This window comes from Chiloscyllium plagiosum, unplaced genomic scaffold, assembly GCF_037043375.1.
Source record: "Chiloscyllium plagiosum isolate Xiang-an unplaced genomic scaffold, Cpla_swu_hap1 HiC_scaffold_5, whole genome shotgun sequence".
Taxonomy (NCBI): domain Eukaryota; kingdom Metazoa; phylum Chordata; class Chondrichthyes; order Orectolobiformes; family Hemiscylliidae; genus Chiloscyllium; species Chiloscyllium plagiosum.
In genome coordinates, this window is record NW_028270143.1 from 135,775,414 (window position 1) to 135,783,632 (window position 8,219).

Consider the following 8,219-nt stretch of genomic DNA (forward strand, 5'->3'; position numbering starts at 1 on the left):
ACTGGATAAGGTTGAGCTGTTTTTTTTTGGAGCAGAGAAGAAGGATGTGGATGGAAGTTTGCTTGCTGAGCTGGAAGGCTTGTTTTCAGATGTATCGTCACCATACTAGGCAACATCATCAGTGAGCCTCTGGTGAAGCACTGATGTTAGTGACCCGCTTTCTGTTTTTGTTTAGGTTTCCTTCGGTTGGTGATGTCATTTCCTGTGGTGATGTCATTTACTTACTACTTCTCCGAGGGAAGTAAGTAGGGTCAAGTCAATGTGTTTGTTGCTAGAGTTCCGGTTGGAATGCCTTGCTTCTAGGAATTCTCCCGTGTGTCTCTGTTTGGCTTGTCCTAGGCTGGATGTGTTGTCCCAGTCGAAGTGGTCTCCTTCCTCATCTGTAAGGATACTAGTGATTGTAGGTCGTGTCTTTTTTGTGGCTAGTTGATGTTCATGTATCCTGGTGGTGAGAGGGGTGATGTTCGAGGTGTGTATAAGTTTGAGGGGCATGGTTTGAAAGCAGCTGTTCCCCTCAGAAGTGACATGAGTGTGGGACTCATTGGCTGAAAGGGCAGTTGAGTCAGAAACTCTCAACATTTAAGCCGTGTTTGTTCACTTGTATTACCATGGTCTCCAGGGCTATTAGCCAATAGGTGGGAAATGAGATTAATGTAGTTAGATCTTGGTTGACTGGCACAGACATGATGGCCTGAAAGGCCTCCTTTTGTGTTGCTCACTGAGTGCCACTCAGCCTCAGCCAATGGATTCTTGTGGACAAGATTGACCTGCTTTCTGATCATCAAATACGTACACACACTCTTGCGCTCTCTCTCTCCCTCACGTGCACACATACACAAACACATTATAAGTCTATGGGATGAATTTGCGTTTGCTGATTTGTATTCTATATTGTTCAAATAGCACACAAGCTGTAGGCAGTCAGTCCATGTGACGTTATAAATTCCTACTTTGGAAGTAGAACCACTCTGACTCAAGATTGGAATACAGACAGGCTCTAAACTCACACCTTTAATGCATTGTCTGAGCTGAGATGTCACCTTGTTTTATAAAACCTTAATTTATCTCGGGAATGTGACTTGAAAGCAGTTCTGGGATTTACATATGAATGAATCAAAACCTGCAATCCCATTCTAAAAGATGAAAGACTGAACAGCAACCTAGATTTGTTCAATATATAGCATCCGTTGTAGGACACATTGATCTTTTGGTATTAATTCTGTGTCTTACAATCCTGTCCCACTAACCACCTGATGAAGGAGCAGCGCTTTGAAAGCGAGTGCTTCCAAATAAACCTGTTGGACTAAAACCTGGTGTTGTGATTTTTAACTTTGTCCACCCCAGTCCAACACCAGCACCTCCACATCATGCTTTCTGATTGTTGGCTCAGCTTTCAGTAAAGGTATATTAACTGTCAGAATCACAATGATTTCCAAATTCATTGGTTTCTTGTGGAATAGATGACGATAAATGATAGAATAATGTAACCAAAAATCAAAACCTCAGAAGGACAGCAGTATCAACTTGGGGGAGGAGGAACTGGAAATCTCAAGAGGATGTTTATGTGGAATGGACACACAGGGTGACATGTGAGTAATTTTCCCAGAAATGACAACTTGCTGGAAAGTCACTGTGGTACCACAGACCCTCCTTGTGTCTCACTACATGTACAACATGCCCAGAGGGAAGGTTATTGTCCACATGTTATGCAACAGCTCTTGCATCAGACCAGCCATCTTTCCCTTCCATTAACTGCTTTATGTTACTTTCATTAATTGGTTTTGGATCAATTGCATAGGAGACAACAGCATTAACCCCATTGTGTCTGAAAAAGTGAAACCGATTGGGGCCAATGACACAGTGATTGTCAAACCCACCGACAGGGTCATAGACCTGTACAGACCAGTTAACCCAGTCATATTTCTTCGTTAGATCATCTAGAACATAACCTCCACATTCACAATTATCTCTTCCACCCTTTTCATTTATCATTTTCTTAACATCTATTTCTGCCTGCTCAGCAAACTCATTGATGCACCGATCTATCATGGATTTCATTTTATACTACATCCAGAGCATTGGATGTAGTATACATTGATTTTAGTAAGGCATTTGATAAGGTTCCCCATGGTAGGCTTATGCGGAAAGTCAGGAGGCATGGGATAGAGGGAAATTTGGCCCATTGGATAGAAAACTGGCTAACCGGTCGAAGTCAGAGAGTGGTGGTAGATGGTAAATATCCAGCCTGGAGCCCAGTTACAAATGGAGTTCCGCAGGGATCAGTTCTGGGTCCTCTGCTGTTCGTAATTTTTATTAATGACTTGGATGAGGGAGTCAAAGGGTGGGTCAGTAAATTTGCAGATGATACGAAGATTGGTGGAGTGTGGATAGTGAGGAGGGCTCTTGTTGGCTGCAAAGGGACTTGGATATGATGCAGAGCTGGGCTGAGGAGTGGCAGATGGAGTTCAACCCTGCCAAGTGTGAGGTAGTCCATTTTGGAAAGACAAATAAGAATGCGGAATACAGGGTTAACGGTAGGGTTCTTAGTAAGGTGGAGGAACAGAGGGATCTTGGGGTCTATGTTCATAGGTCTTTGAAAGTTGCCACTCAGGTGGATAGAGCTTGTATGAAGGCCTATGGTGTATTAGCATTCATTAGCAGAGGGATTGAATTCAAGAGCCGTGAAGTGATGTTGCAACTGTACAGGACTTTGGTTAGGCCACATTTGGAGTACTGTGTGCAGTTCTGGTCGCCTCACTTTAGGAAAGATGTGGAAGCTTTGGAGAGGGTGCAGAGAAGATTTACCAGGATGTTGCCTGGAATGGAGAATAGGTCGTACGAGGATAGGTTGAGAGTGCTAGGCCTTTTCTCGTTGGAATGGCGAAGGATGAGGGGTGACTTGATAGAGGTGTATAAGATGATCAGAGGAATAGATAGAGAAGACAGTCAGAAACTTTTTCCCCGGGTACAACAGTGTTACAAGGGGACATAAATTTAAGGTGAAGGGTGGAAGGTATAGGGGAGATGTCAGGGGTGGGTTCTTTACCCAGAGAGTGGTGGGGACATGGAATGCGCTGCCTGTGGGAGTGGTAGAGTCAGAATCTTTGGTGACCTTTAAGCGGCAATTGGATAGGTACATTGATGGGTGCTTAAGTTAGGACAAATGTTCAGCACAACATCGTGGGCCGAAGGGCCTGTTCTGTGCTGTATTGTTCTATGTTCTATTCTCTACTTTGCCCATTTTCTCATTCCACTCTCTCTCTTTAATGCCTCCACATCGGTCCCAGTGATAGCGGAGTGTCCCACCAGGGCAATCAGGCCAATGCAGAAGAGCTCCTTGAGACTGCAGCAGAGTTTTTCCATCAGACGCCGGTTCCTCTGGTCATATCGCATTGCAGTTTCCCGAATGGGTTTGCCAAAGATGGCAGAATACCCCATCACTGCATCATAGAGAGTGTGAAGGTTCTGGTCACCTTTAGTCTCATTGAAGTGTGTGAGGAATTCTTCTTTCTCATTCTCCCGGAATTCCAGTTTTGTGTTCAGGATGTCCATGTACTTCCTGAATTGGTTTTTCAGATTCTCCTCAATGGGGAAGAACTGATTATTGACTGTGCTTTGGTCGATAGCCTGAAGCACTTGCTGAATCTGACCTGGAGACTGTTTAAGGAACAATTGCTGCGAGTGATGCACAAATGTGTTCCTCTGAGACAGGCAAGAAGGGGTACATAGAACATCGAAAAATACAGCGCAATACAGGCCCTTTGGCACTCGATGTTGCGCCGATCCAAGCCCACCTAACCTACACTAGCCCACTATCCTCCATATGCCTATCCAATGCCGTTTAAATGCTCATAAAGAGGGAGTGTCCACCATTGCTACTGGCAGGGCATTCCATGAACTCATGACTTGCTGAGTAAAGAATCTACCCCTAACATCTGTCCTATACCTACCACCCCTTAATTTAAAGCTATGCCCCCTCGTAATAGCTGACTCCATACGTGGAAAAAGGTTCTCATGGTCAACCCTATCTAAACCCCTAATCATCTTGTACACCTCTATCAAGTCACCCCTAAACCTTCTTTTCTCCAATGAAAACAGCCCCAAGTGCCTCAGCCTTTCAAATAAGATAAAGGAACCTTGGATGTCGAGAGCGGAGGAGATTCTCATCAAAAGAAAGAAGGCAGCTTACGTAAGGTGGAGGGAGCAAGGGTCGTGCTCAGCTCTGGAGGATTACAGGCAGGCGAGGAAGGAGCTCAAAAATGGTCTGAGGAAAGCCAGGAGGGGGCACGAGAAAGGCTTGGCAGGAAGGATTAGGGAGAATCCAAAGACATTTTACATGTATGTGAGGAATAAGAGAATGATCAAAGAAAGAGTAGGGCCGTTCAGGGATAACATAGGGAACTTGTGTACAGAGTCTGAGGAGGTAGGAGAAGCCCTAATTGAGTTTTTTGCTTCTGTCTTTACTAAAGAAACTGACTTTGTAGTGAATGAAACCATTGAGGAGCAGGTAAACACGCTGGAAAGGATAGAGATTGAGGAAGCTGATGTGCTGAAAATTTTGACAAACATTAAGATTGACAAGTCGCCAAGGCCAGACCAGATTTGTCCACTGCTGCTTTGGGAAGCGAGAAATGTGATTGCTTCGCAGCTTGCGAAGATCTTTGCATCCTCGCTCCCCACCGGAGTCATATCTGAGGACTGGCGGGAGTCAAATGTAATTCCTCTCCAAGAAAGGGAAATCGGGAAATCCCCAGCAATTACAGACCAGTCAGTCTCACGTCTGTCATCTGCAAGGTGTTAAAAAGGATTCTGAGAGATAGGGTTTATGACCATCTGGAAGAGCATGGCTTGATTAAATGCAGTCAACACGGCTTTGTGAGGGGCAGGTTATGCCTCACAAATCTTATTGAGTTCTTTGAGGATGATACTAGACATGTTGATGAGGGTCGAGTGGTGGATGTGGTGTATATGGACTTCAGCAAGGTATTTGATAAGGTTCCACATGGTAAGCTCATTTAGAAGGTCAGGAGGAATGGGATACAGGGAAATTTAGCTGTCTGGATACAGAATTGGCTGATCAACAGAAGACAGCGAGTGGTAGTAGAAGGAAAGTATTCTGTCTGGAAGTCAGTGGTGAGTGGTGTTCCACAGGGCTCTGTTCTTGGGCTTCTACTCTTTGTAATCTTTATTAATGACTTGGTTGAGGAGATTGAAGGATGGGTTAGCAAATTTGCAGACGACACAAAGGTTGGAGGTGTCGTTGACAGTATAGAGGACTGTTGTAGGCTGTAGCGTGACATTGACAGGATGCAGAGATGGGCTGAGAGGTGGCAGATGGAGTTCAACCTGAATAAATACGAAGTGATGCATTTTGGAAGGTTGAACTTGAAAGCTGAGTACAGGATTAAAGACAGGATTCTTGGCAGTGTGGAGAAACAGCAGGATCTTGGTGTGCAGGTACATAGATCCCTTAAAATTGCCACCCAAGTGGACAGGGAGAAAGTGAGGACTGCAGATGCTGGAGATCAGAGCTGAAAATGTGTTGCTGGAAAAGCGCAGCAGGTCAGGCAGCATCCAAGGAGCAGGAGAATCGATGTTTCAGGCATGAGCCCTCCTTCAGGACCCTGAAGAAGGGCTCATGCCTGAAACGTCGATTCTCCTGCTCCTTGGATGCTGCCTGACCTGCGCTTTTCCAGCAACACATTTTCAACCCAAGCATATGGTGTTTTGGCTTTCATTAACAGGGGATTGAGTTTAAGAGCCATGAGATCTTGTTGCAGCTCTATAAAGCTTTGGTTAGACTGCACTTGGAATACTGTGTCCAGTTCTGGTTGCCCTATTATAGGAAAGAAGTGGATGCTTTGGAGATGGTTCGGAGGAGGTTTACCAGGATGCTGCCTGGACTTGGGGGGTTTATCTTACGAAGAGAGGTTGACTGAGCTTGGACATTTTTCATTGGAAAAAAGAAGGAAGAGAGGGGACCTAATTGAGGTGTACAAGACAATGAGAGGCATAGGTAGAGTTGATAGCCAGAGACTTTTTCCAAGGGCAGAAATTGTTAACACGAGGGGTCATAGTTTTAAGCTGTTTGGCGGAAAGTATAGAAGGGATGTCAGAGGCGGGTTCTTTATGCAGAGAGTTGTGACAGCATGGAATGCGTTGCCAGCAGCAGTTGTGGAAGCGAGGTCATTAGGGATATTTAAGAGACTGCTGGACATGCATATGGTCACAGAAGTTGAGGGTTCATACATTAGGTTTACCTTACATGAGGATCAGTGGTCGGCACAACATCGTGGGCTGAAGGGCCTGTTCTGTGCTGTACTGTTCTATGAAATGACATCCAACTTATTCCTGTCTATCTGGAACTGCTCCTTCATATATCTCAGCTCCTCTCTCCACATTACCCATAGCAAGTTTAACAATTGCTGCTGCTACCCCAAAAATAGCTCCTACTGCTCCAGCAGCAGAGGCGAATTTTCCTAAACTCTCAACAACTGACATCGCATTTTTCACTTTAACCACTGCAGTCGCAACTTCGGTATTGGCTTTTGCAGTGCATCTACTGCTGTTCCTGCCATACTGATCGGCTGAGCACTGTATTTGGATGGTCGTTTCTTTCAGTTGTCTCTGGAAAAAAAAGGATAAAAGTTCATCTGTGACTCCTCAATGTATCAGGGAGAGTGAAGATCATAAGAACAAGAGTAGGCCATTCAGCCCCTTGAATCTGCTCCACCATTTAATATGATCTTAGCTAAGGTTTCAAAGTCAAAAGCATTTTATTTTCCTCAAAAGTTGCATAAATCCATATAAGATACTGTAACTCCCACTTTAAAAATAGAATCTGTCTGATCTAACATTGGGACACAGATAGACGTTAACCTCTCACGTTCAATGCATTATCTGAGCTGAGATGGCACCTATTGTTAAAATTTTATCTTTAGAATGTAACTTTTAAAAAAAACTCTGGGATTTACATATGAAGGAACCGGAACTAGCATGATCATTCCAAAAGATGAAAGGCTTCAGTTAAACTTGTTTAATATTACATTCCATGACATTGCAATCCTGTTGCTATAAATTCTGTCTTATGATTCTGTTCCACAGATACCTGATGAAGAAGCAGCACTTCGAAAGCAAGTACTTCCAAATAAACCTGTTGGACTATAATCTGGTGATGTGATTTTTAACTTTGTCTGCCCCAGTCTAACACTGGCACCTCCAAATCATGAAAGCATGTATGTTCACTTTAAGGTGGACAGTGTTTTCTGAATTTTGAAGTCAAGTTGATGTGCAGGCTCAGCTTCTCGAATGGAAAGGCTGCGAGATGGGCTGTTCCAAAATAGGTACGTATAACAATGGATACCTGAGTTTTGGTTGCTGTTTTGACAATAATTTAAGTTTAACCAAATACTTTAAAGTATGCCGAGGATACTATAACCCAATCGAGTTTGAAATTATTGTTTTGACAACATTGGACCAATGACAGGAAACCATTGGGGGGTATAAAAAACAGGAGCATTTTGAAAATTGGACAGAGCAACTGCCGTCGAACCGGAGAGCTAACTGCCCATCCAAAATCTTGCTCTCAAAGAAATTAGAAGGCACTGACTGTATACTAAAATGTACCTTTTCCTGTGAAACATACTGGCAGTAAAAAGAAAGATGGCTTAGAAGGACCAACAGATTGATGACAGCGGAGAAGACAGAGACTGTGTGGACTTGAGATTAAATTAATGTAATGTTTAATAAGTGTGTTATTGGAACATCATGTTAATAGGATTATGTTCAGTTAGGGGAAAGAATGTTCAGTTTGTTAATAGTTTTGTTTAGTATTCTGTTAGGAAAGTAAATTGTGATTTATCTTCAAATAGTAGAAATGAGGATTTCTCTTTCACTCCCTCACACTTCTATCAGATTACGAGGCAAGCTTTTCTGGGTGTTTGGTTTTAATTAACAGAGGTTTGACCCAATGTTGTAAGACTATATCTCATCTTGATTTCAACTCAACTTTACTTCCGCTCTCCATAACGCCTCAATCTGTTACTAATTACAAACCTCTGTCTCCTCCTTAAATATACCCAATGTCCCAGCATCCACCACACTCTTGGAGAATGAATTCCACTGATTCACAATCCTTTGAAAGAGAAAATTTCTCCTCCATCTGTTTTAAATCTGCTACCCCTTATCCTAAAGCTATCACTTCTCATTCCACATTGCCC

At 43.4% G+C, this 8,219-nt stretch overlaps 1 pseudogene; it reads right to left on the bottom strand.

Annotated features, from left to right (window-relative positions):
* Positions 1 to 1,560: 1,560 nt before the first annotated feature.
* On the bottom strand, positions 1,561 to 6,578 carry LOC122544997 (protein rapunzel-like; annotated as a pseudogene).
* Between the last annotated feature and the right edge of the window lie 1,641 nt (positions 6,579 to 8,219).